Below are 17,247 nucleotides of genomic sequence, written 5' to 3'. Positions count from 1 at the left end.
CCCGCTGCAACGGGCTGGTAGAACAAAAGATGTCGTGCAAGTTTCTCATTGCGAGCACGCACGACTAAATAGGAACACATGCCTATGGTTACTTTATACTAGGATGCTTATATCATTATTATTTGTAATGCCCACGTCTTGCTATTATATGGACTATCTCATTCATGCAGCGCCCGTTCATCCATCCATGTGCCTACAATATTTTAATCATGTTGTCTATTGCAATCATCACTACTGTTGTTTTCATTTCATTACTGTTGTTACTTCACTACTACCACTGCTATAAAACTGTTACTACTGATAAACTATTGCAACCAAGTCTATTTTCAGGTGCCGGTGAATTGGCAACTCATATGTTAAAGCTTATAAATATTCTTTGGCTCCCCTTGTGTCGAATCAATAAATTTGGGTTTTACTTTCCTCGAAGACTGTTGCGATCCCCTATACTTGTGGGTCATCATAAGGCTGCATCTACCCCATTATCTTCTTCTGAGCCTCTGTCTCTTCATGAAGCTACTCTCCTTGGTCCTGATGATAGTACACGGTACAGAAGTTGGTTGGTTCTCTTTTGTATCTTACCCTCACCCGCCCAGACGTGTCATTTTTTGTTAATAAGGTCTATCAGTATTTGGATGCTCCTACCACTGCTCATTGGACTGATGTCAAACGCATTCTTCGATATGTCAAGGACACTACTAGGCTTGGTATCACATTCACACGATCTCAGTCTACTCTCCTCAGTGCCTTTTCAGATGCCTATTGGGTTGGATGCCTTGAGGAGAGGCGTTCCACATGTGGTTTTGCCATTTTTGTCGGCCCCAACCTCGTCTCCTAGAGTACCAGGAAACAGACTATTGTGTCCCGTTCTAGTACTGAAGCAGAATACAAAGCTCTTGCAAATGTCACTGCTGAATTATTATGGGTTGAAACTATTCTCACTGAACTTGGTGTGCGATTACAGAAAAGGTTTGCTTATGGTGTGATAATTTGGGGGCCACATACCTATCTGCTAATCCTATTTTTCATGCTCGTACAAAGCATATAGAGATTGATTATCATGTTGTGAGGGAAAGAGTTACTAGCAACAATCTGGCTATCAAGTTCATCTCAACCAAGGATCAAGTAGCTGCTGGTTTTACTAAGCCCATTCCTGTCAAGGGTCTAGATGAGTTTAAGCGTAATCTAAACCTATTCCGTGGTTCAGATTAAGGGGGAATGTTAGCGTATGTAACAACGTACGTGTACATGTACGAAGTAGTACTCCGACATACACGTACAACACTTGTATTGCGACGTATAGGACCGTTCCCTACACTATATAACACGCAACCGATGCCTCGGAGGGATACGCATAGTTCCAAACACTTTGACAACTCGTAGTGGGTCGCGTGGCGCGCGATGAGAGAGCTCTTGATCGGGTCACTGCGATCACAAGCATTTCAGTACACTAACACCAAACAATTATACAATAATATTTTTTTTGAGAGTATACAATAATATATTGTTAATACAACCTGAGCGACATTACAACACCATACATCCATAAGTATTTTATATGTTTCTAGAATGTTTTATATCTATATATGTTTATATAATATTGACATTTCAAGACGTGCATCCATGCTTACTAGTAAGTCACGAAGTCATAAGAGCATCTCCAGCCGCGTCCCCCAAAGCGTCCCCCAAAGGGATTTGGGGCGCGCCGGACCAAAAATATGTTCCGGCCGTGTCCTCCAAAGCCCATTGTTGTCCGGCGCGCCCCGATACGGTGTCCGGCTCCCCGAGCCCGTCCCCGTCCCACAGGGGACGCTCTGGGCACGCCGGACACAACGAAAAGCGAGGCGGGGAGTGGCGGGACCGACCCGTCAGCGGCACGGAAGGCTAAAACCCCGTCGCCTACCTTTGGTCAAGCGACGTTAATGGCGTCCCTGTTTTCCCAGGCGACGCAGGGACGCGTCTCGTCGTGCATGGCCGCGTGGCCGTCCGCGCCGGCGTTATTGCGTGCAACCACCCGCTGCCACCGCTGTTTTAAGACGCCCTGCAGTTCTCACCGCTCACAAATCTTCTCATCGCCGCCGCCTCCCCCCTCCCAGATCTTCTCCTCGCCGCTCCAAAATGTCGAGCTCGTCCTCCCGCAAGATCGCCGCGGCGAACGGCTTCGGCCGCGGCAGCCTCACCGTGCCGGAGGCGTGGGCGCTGTACCACGCCCGGTATCCAGTCCCGCCGGACATGCGGTTGCCAAGCAGCGGCGGCTGGAAGATGGCCGTGAATGGCATTGGCGTCCCGCCGCCGCCGAAGCCGGGCACAGACCAATGGTGGGACGCCATCAAGGCCCGGCGGGCTCAACTCACCGCCGAGGAGCGGTTGGATCCAACGTGGGCGGTGATACGTCCAAAACGTATCTACTTTCCCGAACACTTTTGCTATTGTTTTGCCTCTAATTTGTGTATTTTGGATGCAACTAACACGGACTAACGCTGTTTTCAGCAGAACTGTTCTGGTGTCTCGTTTTTGTGCAGAAATCCAACTTTCAGGAAAAACCTCGGGATTTTGACGAAAGGGCCTATTTTCCCAGCATACTGACGGAGCCAGAAGGACAATTGAAGTGGAGGCCCGAGGGCCCCACACCATAGGGCGGCGCGGCCCAGGGGGGCCCGCGCGGCCATGTGGTGTGGCCCCCTCGGCCGGCCTCCGACGCCCTCCTTCGGACTACTTATTCGCCTCGACCTAAAAACGCACGGGGAGAAGTCGAAGTCGCCAGAAACCCTCCAGAACGCCGCCACATCGCGAAACTCCGTCGCGGGAGCCAGAAGTCTCCGTTCTGGCACTCCGCCGGGACGGGAATTGGAGGAGATCATCACCGCCATCACCGCCAACGCCTCTACATCAACCAGCAATGTTTCCCCCATCCATGTGTGAGTAATTCCCCCGCCGTAGGCCGAAGGGGATGGTAGGGATTGGATGAGATTGGTCATGTAATAGCATAAGATTGTTAGGGCATAGTGCCTAGTGTCCGTAGATGGTACTTTTATGATATTGTTGCAACTTGTTATGCTTAATGCTTGTCACTAGGGCCCGAGTGCCATGATCTCAGATCTGAACATGTTATTGATTCATGAAGATATTCGTTGTTTATGATCTTACCCGCAAGTTGTATACACATGTCGCCGTCCGGAACCAATGGCCCCGAAGTGACAAAAATCGGGACAACCGGAGGGAATGGTAGCGATGTGAGGATCACATGTGTTCACGGAGTGTTAATGCTTTGCTCCGGTACTCTATTAAAAGGAGTACCTTAATATCTAGTAGTTTCCCTTGAGGCCCGGCTGCCACCGGCCGGTAGGACAAAAGATGTTGTGCAAGTTTCTCATTGCGAGCACGTACGACTATAATTGGAACACATGCCTATTGATTGATTAGTACTTGGATACCGTTTTATTATTATCTCGCAAATGCCCCGCTATGATTGTTACATGAGTTTCTCTCATCCATGCAACGCCCGTCATCCGTCCCCGTGCCTACGCATTTTAATCCCGCCGTTTACTATAATCACTACCGCTGTCTTTGTTACTCGTCGCTGTTATTTTACTACCGCTGCTACTATAAAACTCGTTACTATCGATAAACTCTTGCGAGCAAGTTTGTTTCCAGTGTGCAGCTGAATTGACAACTCCGCTGTTAAGGCTTTCAAGTATTCTTTGTCTCCCCTTGTGTCGAATCAATAAATTGGGTAATACTTCCCTCGAAGACCGTTGCGATCCCCTATACTTGTGGGTCATCAAGACTATTTTTCTGGCGCCGTTGCCGGGGAGCATAGCTTTATTTGGAAGTTCACTTGGATTGATATTGTTCGCTGCAAATTCTCCATCATGGGTAAAACTCGCGATACTAAGGTCGCCATATTACCATCCACTACAAGAAAAGGTACAACTCTGAGTACCTCCGCTGCTCTTGATTCACCATCTGTGATTGATAAACTTGTTTCACCGCCACATGCTTCACTTGCTGGTACTTCTGCTCGAATCTGAAAACTCTCATAATACCGATAATATTTCTGTCGTGCTTGATGATAGTGGTTCATTGGGAACTTTTCTAGATGCTACAATTGCTAGGTCTAGGCAAATTGAAAATACTCGAAACTCCCGATGTTACTACACCCGTTAATTCACCTGAACTTGAATACTCTAGTGATGATCTTGATGAAGATTATGTGGAACTTGATGATGATTTTATTGAAAAATGCCATGCTACTACCGATGCAAGAAAAATTAAAAAGTTGCTTGCGTAACATACCGTTAGATATAAACCGTCTCCTGATCCTAAATTTGCCACATCTCCTATAAACATTAAGGATAAAGATTATGATTTTTCTCTTGATCTATCTCATATAGCTATTGTTGAGAAAACACCCTTTTGTGGTACTCGAAAAAGAAAGTGTTGTTGAACACATGACTGAGTTATCTACTTTGAGTAGCTTGTTTTCTGATGATGTTAAGAAGCGTACCTACTTTGTTGCTAAAATCATTCCATTCTCATTAAAGGATGACGCTAAAACTTGGTATAATAGTTTGCCACCTAGTTCTATTAAAAGTCCAAAAGAATTGCTTGTCGTTTTCTTCCGGAAATACTTTCCCGCTAGTGCTCAACATGCTGCTTTGCAGAGAGTTTATAATTTTGATCGAGGAGATGAAGAGAAATTGCCCGAGGCTTGGGCGAGATTTTGCTCTCTTATTAGAGCTCGCCCGACCATGATTTAGAAAAGCATGATTTACTTGATATATTTTATAGTGGACTAACCATTGAGTCTAGGGCATACCTGGATAGTTGTGCTGGTTGTGTTTTCGTGAAAAGAACTCCAGACGACGCTCGAAGAATTATTGGCTAAAATAGGCCGGAATTATGATGATTGGACTACGCCCGAACCAACTCCAACGCCAATAGTGAAGAAGAGGGGTTTAATTAAATTGAATGATGAAGATATGAGGGAAGCCAAGAAGTCTCTCAAGGAGAAAGGTATTAAATCTGAAGATGTGAAGAATCTACCTCCAATAGAAGATATATGTGAGATAATTCCCCCTTCATCCATGATTGAGGTAAACTCGCTTCAACGCTTTACTAGGGAAGATATTCCGTATTCAAAACCTCCTGCGCAATGCTTAGATGAGTTTGATAATTATATTGTTAAGCAAGAAAATTTTAATATGAGAATAGAGAATCATTTAATGGAAAATTCTCAAGCTATTAGTGAATTGCATGATATTGTGGAGAGAACCTCCAATGATGTTAAGATGCTTGTTAAACATTTTCATATGGTTCAAACTCAAATTGATCAACTCACTAAAGTGCAAAATGACTTGTTAGGAAATAATGCTAAAGAAAAACATGCTTATGAAGTAACAACTAGAGGTGGTGTCTCTACCCAGGATCCTCTATATCCCGAAGGGCATCCCAAAAGAATTGAACAAGATTCTCAACGCATTGAACCTAGAGCTCATTCTAAGAAAAAGAAAAAGAAACATAAAAATGTTGTAGAATCCTCTCGAACCTCGCTAATGATCCTAATAGTATTTCTATTTCTGATGCTGAAACTGAAAGTGGTAATGAACATGATAAAGATAATAAGAATGATACTCCTGATAAAGAAGAGGTTGAAGAAGAACCTGAAAAGCATGCTAAAAATAAAAAGTATACTAAAGAAGATTTTATTGCTGAGAAACATGGTAATGAAAGAGAACCTTGGGTGCAAAAGCAAATGCCTTTTCCTGCTAAGAAACTAAAATCAAAGGAAGAAGAACACTATAATAAATTCTGTGATTGGATGAAACCTTTATTCTTGCAAATCCCTTTGACTCGATGCTATTAAATTGCCTCCTTATTCAAAGTATATGAAAGATATTGTTACTAACAAAAGGAAAATCCCCAATGAGGAAATTTCTACTATGCTTGCCAATTACTCTTTCAATGGCAAAGTTCCAAAGAAGTTGGGCGACCCAGTATACCTACTATTCCTTGTTCTATTAAGAATAATTATGTTAAAACTGCTCTATGTGACTTGGGAGCCGGTGTTAGTGTTATGCCTTTTTCTCTATACAAGAGACTTTACTTAGATAAGTTGATACCTACCGATATATCTTTGCAAATGGCTGATAAATCTACTCGCTATTCCTGTTGGTATATGTGAGGATGTTCCTGTTCAAGTTACTAATAACTGCTTGATATTAACTGATTTTGTTGTGTTGGAAATGCCTGAAGACGATAATATGTCTATTATTCTTGGGAGACCTTTTCTTAACACCGCAGGGGCTATTATTGATTGCAATAAAGGAAAGGTTACTTTCAATGTTGATGATAAGGAACACACCGTCTATTTCCCCAAGAGGATTGAAAAAGCGTGCGGAGTTAATACAATTTCTCATGTGAGAACTATCAAAGTGGGAACCATCGATTGTCCTATATATGAGCCTAAAGAAGAATATCAAACTCTTGTGATTGGATCCATATCAATACAATTCAAGGTAACATGATTGATTTGAGGTTTATTTCTTCATATGCTATGTGAAATTTATTTGGTGGCAAGACTTGATCAACCTTGTTAACAAATACCTTTTATATGCATAGAGGAGGTAAACAACATCTCTTTCTTTCCTCCACTTGCTTTAGTTGCTGTAGCATTTTTAATTTGCAAAGTTTCTTAGTTGATTTGAGATTTCAAAAAATTTCCTGGCCAGTAATAGTAAACTTAATACCCAGAAATGTGCATTTTTCAAAGTTTTCAAAATTCGCGAAAATTATACCGTTGGTCCTATTTTTCGACGAGGCACTCGGGAGCACCGTAGGATGACCCGTGGGGCACCACAGGGTGCCACACCACAGGCCGGCGCGGCCAAGGAGGTGGGCGCGCCACCATGTGGTGTGGGCCCCTCCTTGCCCCACTACATCATCTCTTTCTTCCAAGCATCTTCTCTCTCCCGAAAAAACTCGAACCAACTTTCTCTCACTCGCGTTTTTGCTCAAGAGCTCAGGATTTTTCGATCTCTTTGCTCAGCCCAGATTTCTGTTTGAAATTTGGCACATTTGCTCTCCGGTATGTGACTCCTTCGATTATCCAAATAGAATTTTGTTTGGTTGAGTATATCTTGAATATTTTGCTGCTGTAGGTAACATGTTTAGTGAGCTTGCATGCTTGTTCTAAGTGGTAGAAACTAGTTTTGATGCATGATTAGTTCTCTAGCAAGTTCCTATGGTAGTTTCCCTCAATTATATGTCACCAAATCAAGTTTTATATTGTTTGTTGAAAATTTCAGAAAATGAAGAAGTTCAAATTTGGAGAATTGTTCAAGAAAGGAACAACCAGCACCGGGAGGCCTTCTAGGACCGCCACCCAAATTAGGCGGTCGTACAATGAGGACATCATCGCGCCTAGCTTCGCGCCCGAAGAGGACAATGGGGCTCCTAATGCCTCATCCTTCCCATGTTATGATTTTCTGACAAATGCAGGGATATTGGATGATTTCTTCACCCTTGTCAACAGGGCAGGCTTAACCACCTACGTTGGAGATGAAAGGGAGCAATACCACATGCTCACCAAAAATTTTGTCGAGAGCTTCAAGTTCCAAAACACGGAATATAATCCGACAGTTGCATTCAAGATCTATGGTACTCCTGTTACTATGGAATTGGAAGAATTTTGTCGTGCATTGGATATTGCCCCTGTAGGTACAGCAAGGAGGAGCGATAACAACCCTCGGGACTTGTTGGAGCTTTATCGAGGGATCACCAATGATGACTGTCGCACCATTCAGCGGGGCAAGATAAGGAACATTCAACTCCCCGCCATTAAATATTTTGCGTATTACGTTGCCACTAGCATACTTGGTAGGGAGAACACTAGCAATATTTCTAGTTACCATCTTGCTTTCTTGAATATTGCACTTACTGGACAGACATCTTATCATCTTGGTTCTCTTATTGCTCGCCGCTTGTCTACCAAGGGGCCTATTTTTGGAGGAACTATTGCACTGCGCATTTTAACACATTTAGAGCTTCCTATTGATCCTAATGATGTGCCATTAACCCCTAGGAGGCTTGATATCATTGCTATGAAAAGCCATCAATTTGTTACCACCGAGTCTACTTTAGATAATATGGCCTATAGAATGTTGTTTGCTGACGGGGATGAGAAAGAAATCCCTCTTCCCCAGCCAGGTTTGTTCGATATTGACAGGCAACCATGGTCGCGCACTAAGGAGGAGGTGGATGAACATATGAAGATACAAGACTTCCATCAGAAGCATGACTCCGAGGACGCCGAGCCCTCCTACGATTACACCGTCACGTATCCGGGTGCTTCTTCTAGCACATACCCAGAATATGATCCATCTTCGTCGTACCACGGAGACACTACCTCATGGTCTCGATGGGGTTGAACTCCACTTAGGCCAAAAGCCTAAGCTTGGGAGGAGGTATACCGGCATCACTCATTCTTTGCATATTATGGTTGCTGGATACTTGTACATACTTGTTTAGTCTCTTTGGGTGGTTTTCTAATGAGAGGAAGATGATATTTGGGGAAGTGCTGCCTGAAAACAGATTCTGGGCTGTTACCGTAAAATTTCGTGCGCACAGCCAGAACAGTATTTTGCGAAGCCAATTTTTGTGCATGTTCCCCAGGTTGTTATCTAACTTTCATTAGTTGAACACTTTTTGAACTGAGCAATGTAAGATTTTTGTAAAAATCGATTTCTGTACTGCTGTCAGGTTTTGGCAGATTTCTGCCATCTCGCTTTTCTGTGTTTCTTTTAGTTTACTATTTCTTGTTTCCACTTTGTTTCTTTCCCAAAACACAAAAAGACCAAAAATATTTCTGTTGTTTCTCTTCACCATTTGTTTATCTTGGTTTCTTGCATTAGTTTCGCTTTATTTGCTATTGCTAGTTTGCTATAAGAAAACCCAAAAAGATTTTGCTTTGTTTGCTTGTTTCCTTTTGTTCTTGTTCTCAAATTCGAAAACACCAAAAATATTTGCTGTTCTTCTTTGGTTTGTAAAGTTCATTATGAGTTCAATGGTCTTCGGTGGCTGGAGCGTGGTTTTCATTTCATATTATCCAAGCTACACAAGTGAAAAGGCAATAATGACGATCTACGACAATCTGATTGTGGTGAGAGGCTGGTATGAACTCTATTTGTTTTCATTTTTGTACATATACTCATCCATGTGAGCATGCTTAGTTGGTTCATGTGAGGTATATGTTATTTAAGAAAGTCTAGTAGTTCATGATCTCTCATGATTAGCTCCAATTTATTAATATGAGTAGCATGTCATGGATGTTTGCTTGCATTGTTTTATTCATAAGTAAGTATGGCATTGTGGTATCCTCCTCTGAATAATTCATTTATATCGACTTGGCACATGCTCACGCATGCATATGACTGAACAAAAGTCAATTAAGCCTCAATGATTTACATTGCTTCAAAGTTCTTGTATCACTTTTATGCCTCAGTTAATTTATTTTGCCGCAAGCATGATTATGACAGCATCTTGCTCTCTTGATTTGTCGCTCCCTAGTCTTTTTGCTAGCCTTCACTTGTACTGAGTGGGAACGCTGCTCATGCCTCCAAACACATGAAAACCAAGTTATTCCAGAGTGTCCACCATAAATACCGATGCATGGCATTTCAAACCATTCCAAGTAAATTCTCATGCGCTACCTTTAAAAATCTTCAAAATGCTTCTTAATTTGTGTTAATGTTTCATAGCTCATGAGGAAGTATGTGGTGTTTAGCTTTCAACCTTGTCATTTACTTTTGACGGACTCTCATATGGAATAGTGGCACATCCGCTTATCCAATAATTTTGCAAAAAGAGCTGGCAATGGGATTCCCGAGTCCCGAATTAATTAACTTAAATAGACACTCCTCCATGGTTTGTGATTGTTGGACGGCACCCGAAGGATTCGGTTAGCCATGGCTTGTGTAAGCAAAGGTTGGGGGAGTGTCATCATCATAATAAAACTAAATTAAAAAGGCACTCCTTCATGGTATGTGATTGTTGGCAGGCACCCGAGGATTCGGTTAGCCATGGTTTGTGTAAGAAAGGTTGGAAGGAGTGCCACATAAACATGCAAATAATTCATGGGATCCGCTCTTGAAAGTCCGGTTGGCGAGGTAGTTGGTGTACCCATTACCATTCGTTGACAACAACAAACACCTCTCAAAATAATTTTACTCCTACTTTACAAATGAAAAGCTCTAGCGCATGTTAATCCCTCGCTTCCCTCTGCGAAGGGTCAATCTTTTACTTTTATGTTGTGTCTCCATCCTTTCTTTGAGCACTTTCTTGAGAGCACAACTTGTCATTCTTAGTATAATATGCTTGTCTCAAAATATGATTGATTGTGGTATAACTTTGATGCTTTTATCTTTGACAATCACTACTTCTAGTCTTTCTATGAACTCCAGAGGTGCCCGGGCATTTATGTTTTGCCAATCAAATACAGGCAAGCGAGATACCACTTTATCATACTCTCTTATGAACATTGCAATCCTGCTTATATACATGATTCACGATGCTTATTATTAATTGTTGGTACCTTTTCATGATTGACATAGCTGTTAGATGATCTTATTTGCATGTACCCTATTATGAACTGCTCAAGTATTAGCCATATCATGAGAATATATACATCATATGAGCAAATGTGTTCGTGAAAGTTCTTTTATCGCTCAGTTGTTAACTGAATTGCTTGAGGACAAGCAATAAGCTAAGCTTGGGGGAGTTGATACGTCCAAAACGTATCTACTTTCCCGAACACTTTTGCTATTGTTTTGCCTCTAATTTGTGTATTTTGGATGCAACTAACACGGACTAACGCTGTTTTCAGCAGAACTGTTCCGGTGTCTCGTTTTTGTGCAGAAATCCAACTTTCAGGAAAAACCTCGGGATTTTGACGAAAGGGCCTATTTTCCCAGAATACTGACGGAGCCAGAAGGACAATTGAAGTGGAGGCCCGAGGGCCCCACACCATAGGGCGGCGCGGCCCAGGGGGGGCCCGCGCGGCCATGTGGTGTGGCCCCCTCGGCCGGCCTCCGACGCCCTCCTTCGGACTACTTATTCGCCTCGACCTAAAAACGCACGGGGAGAAGTCGAAGTCGCCAGAAACCCTCCAGAACACCGCCACATCGCGAAACTCCGTCGCGGGAGCCAGAAGTCTCCGTTCTGGCACTCCGCCGGGACGGGGAATTGGAGGAGATCATCACCGCCATCACCGCCAACGCCTCTACATCAACCATCAATGTTTTCCCCATCCATGTGTGAGTAATTCCCCCGCTGTAGGCCGAAGGGGATGGTAGGGATTGGATGAGATTGGTCATGTAATAGCATAAGATTGTTAGGGCATAGTGCCTAGTGTCCGTAGATGGTACTTTTATGATATTGTTGCAACTTGTTATGCTTAATGCTTGTCACTAGGGCCCGAGTGCCATGATCTCAGATCTGAACATGTTATTGATTCATGAAGATATTCGTTGTTTATGATCTTACCTGCAAGTTGTATACACATGTCGCTGTCCGGAACCAATGGCCCCGAAGTGACAGAAATCGGGACAACCGGAGGGAATGGTAGCGATGTGAGGATCACATGTGTTCACGGAGTGTTAATGCTTTGCTCCGGTACTCTATTAAAAGGAGTACCTTAATATCTAGTAGTTTCCCTTGAGGCCCGGCTGCCACCGGCTGGTAGGACAAAAGATGTTGTGCAAGTTTCTCATTGCGAGCACGTACGACTATAATTGGAACACATGCCTATTGATTGATTAGTACTTGGATACCGTTTTATTATTATCTGCAAATGCCCTGCTATGATTGTTACATGAGTTTCTCTCATCCATGCAACGCCCGTCATCCGTCCCCGTGCCTACAGTATTTTAATCCTGCTGTTTACTATAATCACTACTGCTGTCTTTGTTACTCTGCTGCTGTTATTTTACTACTGCTACTACTATAAAACTGTTACTACTGATAAACTCTTGCGAGCAAGTCTGTTTCCAGGTGCAGCTGAATTGACAACTCCGCTGTTAAGGCTTTCAAGTATTCTTTGTCTCCCCTTGTGTCGAATCAATAAATTGGGTAATACTTCCCTCGAAGACTGTTGCGATCCCCTATACTTGTGGGTCATCAGGCGGTCAATAACAACGACGCCTGGTGGACGACGTACTTCAAGGCGAAGTACGACATCGAGATGTATAGCACCGACAACCTCGTCGGCGGCCCCAACAGCTGGCACAAGGACGGCCGCGCCCAGTTCTGGGGCATTCCGGGGAGCACCCTCGACAACGTCATCCGCGGCATCCGCAACGGCGCTCCAAGGTTGGAGATGCCGTCGTCACCGCCGCCGTCTCCTCAATGGCAGCCGAGGAGGACGACGTACTCGTCCTCCTCGCACTCTTCTTCCTCGGGACCGGCGCGATCGACGCCGTCCTCGTCGTACCGGTCGGCGCCCTACACCGTCCCCAAACGGGAGGTCAAGGAGGAGCCGGCGACGCCCGTCAACACGAGGCGTGGCGGCAGCGGCAGCCGGCGGCAGCAAGGGAGGCGCGGCGGCGCCCTCCTCATCCCGAAGCCGGAGGTGAAGGAGGAGCCGGAGGAATCATCACAGGCGGCGCTGCTGGCGGAGTACGAGCGGCAGCAGCGGCTCATCGCCAGCAGCGACGACCCCGAGGACTGCCCAGGGCTGCGGGCGGCGTTCTTGGCGTCCATGAACGACAAGGACGCCTGGAGGGGCGACCTGGACGCGGCGATCGCCATGTCCATCCGCGACTCCGGCAAGCCGCTGGTGGACCTCACCGACGACGGCGAGGCAGGACCAAGCGGCTTGGTGAAGGACGAGCCCATCGACGAGCCCGTCGACGAGCGCGTCAAGCAGGAGGTCGTCACCGACGACATGTACAACTTCCAGCAGTACTACGACACCTCCGGCCGCCGCAAGTGGTTCTAGATTAGGTTTAGTTTAAATTTAGTCAAATTTCGTTCGAATCTATGTAAGTTTGGACGAATCTTAATCGAATCTCGTTAAGTTTAAAATTTCCGAAATTTGGCGCGTCCCCCAAACGCGGCACGAACGAAACACGTCCCCCAAACGCTCAATCCGGCGCGGTTTGGGGACGGTTTGGGGGACGCGACTGGAGATGCTCTAAGTACTTTGGAGTGGGCATCTTTGCAGGCAAGGTCGGCAACGGCGCCTCGCACTGCAGCACGCTCATCGCCATCCTGATGGAGGGTCGCAGGCTGCAGTCCGGGTGGGCGCACGCCAGCCCAACCACCATGACGCGCTCCACTTGGCCATCGTCCATGTCGCCGCTGAGCCGCTCGTCGGCGGCCTCAAGAACGGCGCGCTGTCCGTACATGTCCCACACCCACTCCACGAGGCGCGGGTCCTCCTGATCGGGCTCCACGGGCCGTCGGCCGCACGCGATCTCGAGGAGCACGACGCCGAAGCTGTACACGTCCTTCTCAGGCCCGGCGCGGCCGGTGATGAGGTACTCCGGGTCCATGTACCCCATGGTTCCCGCGAGATTACTCGTGTTGTGAGAGCCCTGCTCATGTTCGACCAGCCTCGCCAGCCCGAAGTCGCCGAGCTTGGCGTGGAACGATGCGTCCAGCGTGATGTTGCTCGGCTTGACGTCCCTGTGCACCACACACTGCTCCCACTCCTGGTGAAGGTACAGCAGAGCAGAGCCCAGCCCGAGCACAATCTTGAACCTGTGCACAGTCCAATACAACAACCCGATCCAAGTTATTACGATATAGATCGAGAGTTAATTAATTTCAGGATGGAAACTGTGGCATTATTACTCCAATTAGCTCTTGCTAGTAGTTAATTAGTACCTGACCGGCCATGTTAGAAGAATGTTTGTGTTGTATAGGTGGGCGTCAAGGCTGCCGTTAGGCATTAGTTCATACACCAGCATGAGCGGCCGTGCCCACATGGCACCAACCGATGAGCTGCACAAGGTTCCGATGCCTGAGCCTGCTTATGATCTTCACCTCGGAGCTGTACTCTTTTATTCCTTGCTCTGAGCCCCTAGAAACTCTCTTGATGGCGACGTGGAGTTCTAGCTCCTTGAGAAACCCTCTGTAAACGGAGCCGAAGCCACCTTCTCCGAGCTTATCCTCCTCGGAGAAATCATGCGTTGCAGTGACAAGTTGGCTGTACTCGAATCGCCTGGGCCCTGACCCCTTCTGGAACTCCTCATCCATGAGCTTGTTCTTGTGAGCTTCAGACTCTTGCTCTTTCTCAGCAAGAGCTATAGCCTTCCTTCGCAGTGCACGAAGCAATGCTAGAACGGCTAAAGAGAGGAAGAAAGATGCTATGCTGGTAATCACCAAAGCCACCGTCAGCCCAATGTTGCGCTTCCTCTTTGAAGAACCACCTAGTACTGAACGGAAGGTGTGGGCAGAAAAATGGGTTCATATTAATATTTTTAAAGGTGTGACTAGTTTAAGAAGCACTTGTTCCATGCACGGGATATCCCATGCATGTATGCACTGTTAATTTTTAGATAGTTGCTTGAAGTTTAGAAATGGTAGAGAATCTTTTGCATGTATGTGGTACACTATCTACCCCATCATTTTCACTATCTCTCATCTATTAATGCACATATTTTATTTTGCATGCACACATTTGTATTGAATATATGTGTTGGAATAAATATCAAAATAACAAACCATTTTAATCTGTATTTTTGTTGGCGCTGATATCTTTTAAACAAGCTAAAAATCAATAAAATTTAAAATTTTAATTTTGAAACACGATGAAACGTCATGATTCGCAATAAAAAAACATGATTCATAATAAAACATATTTGGTGTTATTTATCTTATTTTTCTTCAACCTATTTGATGGTTCTAACTAGAAGGAAATTACCAATTATTTTTCAGGCCGTGATGAACAAAATTTGAAACACAGTAAATAAAATGTTTCAGAAAAATATCCCACCCCATATCATTAAGTTTATCTAAGTTTCATTAGGTTTCAAATTTTAATTTTCAAATATTGTCAAAAAAAATCAATATTAGCCTTGTTTTGATGCTCTCTTCGCTAGAAACTCAAATATTTAAACGGATTTTAAGTTGGACTTTTAGTTTAAACACTATGAAGTTTTCAAGTTTTAGAACTAGTTCACATAAAGTATGTAAAGAGAGAGAAGAACCTCACAAGAAATAGAGGAGAGAGAGTGTAGGACCATGCACGGGGCCTCCCGTGCCTCTCTCTGACTAGTCCTCACTCTACTGAGGACTAACTTAATTCTCATTAGAACAACGTTATCGAATCTCAGTTACAATCCATCTTGCAACTTATTATTAGCATAGATTACAAAACAAAACTAATGGTTTGGAGGCATTTTTCTAGTTGCAATCTCACTTGGAACTGAAAGAATTTTATTTATAACTTAACTTATAGCTCAAGTGCACGAAATATGATGCAAATTTGAAGCTAAAACACTCTAGTGAGAACTAGCAATTCCCTAATTCAAAGCCAGGCCACGAGTAATATTCACGGCCAGTAGCAACTATTATGAGAATTAATGAGCAAAGCTTCACGTGAGAATTAGGAACAGAAGAGTACTCGCTCCTATCCATTTTATGTTGCGCATATTTTTCCGTGCAAGTTAAACTGTGCAAATTTTGACAAAAATATAGATAATAATACAAAGATCTACTATGACGAATGCAAATAATATAACAATATATTTCATGATAATTCTAAAAAAAAATTGAGGGGAACCGGTGAGCTTTATTAATCAAGGCAAACATTGTTCTTACAATCTTCGACGAGTAGGGCAGTGTATATGTTTATATTTTTATTAACTAGCACAATGGCCCTCGCAAATGCGAGGGCATCATCTTTTACTGCGTTGAAAGTAACACATAAATATAATTATTGTAATCTAGAACTAAAAAAATAAAATTATTAATGATCTTTAGTATTTGAACAATGATTATCAGGCCGCCTACAAAAGCATCACGCGGACTATGATATCATAGTTACAGTTCAGTCCTTGACTTAGTTTATTTTTATGTGATGTTAGTTCAGTGTGGAGGTGATCATTCCCCATGGTCCTTGTTGGCATAAGTTTTATGATTCAAACATTGCAGGATGTGGTCCACCCAGTATATGGGGCTACCTGGGCAACAACCATATGATATTAGATCGAACATAAATAAAAAATGAATAATAAAGAAAAAATAAAAGGTTTATCATCCTCATTGACGATATATATGCTGACCAAATAGTAATTTTCATTTTACGTGTGGACCTTTCTTACTCTCATCTGGGCAAAATTTTGGTAGTGTTATGAAATATGTGACATTTTACCCGCGGATAGTCTCGTGTGGTTAGTCTTGTCTTTTTTCACGGGTCATAGCAATTGTGCGAAAAATGGCTGCAATACCCATTGTTTTTGTCCTCAACCATATATGTTCCATTGATATACACATATAAATGTACACTATATAATATATGTGTTTCATCTGGATTTTCTGCTTTAAAGTTCAATAAGAAACTATTTATAAGTCAGCGAAGTTTTATAACACATTTGTTTTTAACAATATAAGCACTTGCGATCATATACTTAGTCTGCATTTGGCATTGTGATAGGTTATAATAACTTCGGTTTTAAAATTTAATTATGGCTAACCGATGTTTCATATTTTCATTTTCTTGATTATTTCTAACATCAAGCTAGAAAATTTATTTCAGCACAATACAACACAATAAAAGCAAAGTGAGCTTAATTAGAGTAAAATTTTCTCAGTTGACTTCGCCATATTCTTAATATTTTTTATTCCATTTGTTCAAACAACATGTCGACAACCATATGTGTCATTCATATATAATCTAGGACTTCCGTGAACATCAGATATACACTGGGGTGTATCATTTGTATGTGATATTATTTATAACTTTTGAAAGAATAGCTTGTCAACAGCCATCGGTAAATTATATTTCTATCCCACCGTGTTTGCCTGCTAGAGGCTTCCTCTAACTAACTTGTCTATGTAATTTTTTTCTTCTGAAAGATATATCCATGGAATATTTCATTTGTCATATCCGATAAGGCAGTGTACAATTGAGTTGCAGTATGCAAACCTTTTTTCCAGTGTACGTGCATGCCTATCTTCGCCTTCAGAATATACGTTCAATCTAGTAAGCCAACATGTTCAGCAAAATAATTTTTTCTCTCTCCTAAT

At 43.4% G+C, this 17,247-nt stretch overlaps 1 pseudogene; it reads right to left on the bottom strand.

The window, feature by feature from the left end:
- LOC124689901 overlaps positions 1-17,247 on the bottom strand; it is a 74,417-nt pseudogene that overhangs the window by 46,932 nt on the left and 10,238 nt on the right.

The sequence above is a fragment of the Lolium rigidum genome, chromosome 2 (genome assembly GCF_022539505.1).
Source record: "Lolium rigidum isolate FL_2022 chromosome 2, APGP_CSIRO_Lrig_0.1, whole genome shotgun sequence".
In the NCBI taxonomy this organism is placed as follows: Eukaryota; Viridiplantae; Streptophyta; class Magnoliopsida; order Poales; family Poaceae; genus Lolium; species Lolium rigidum.
This window is presented reverse-complemented; position numbering and strand designations above follow the sequence as displayed.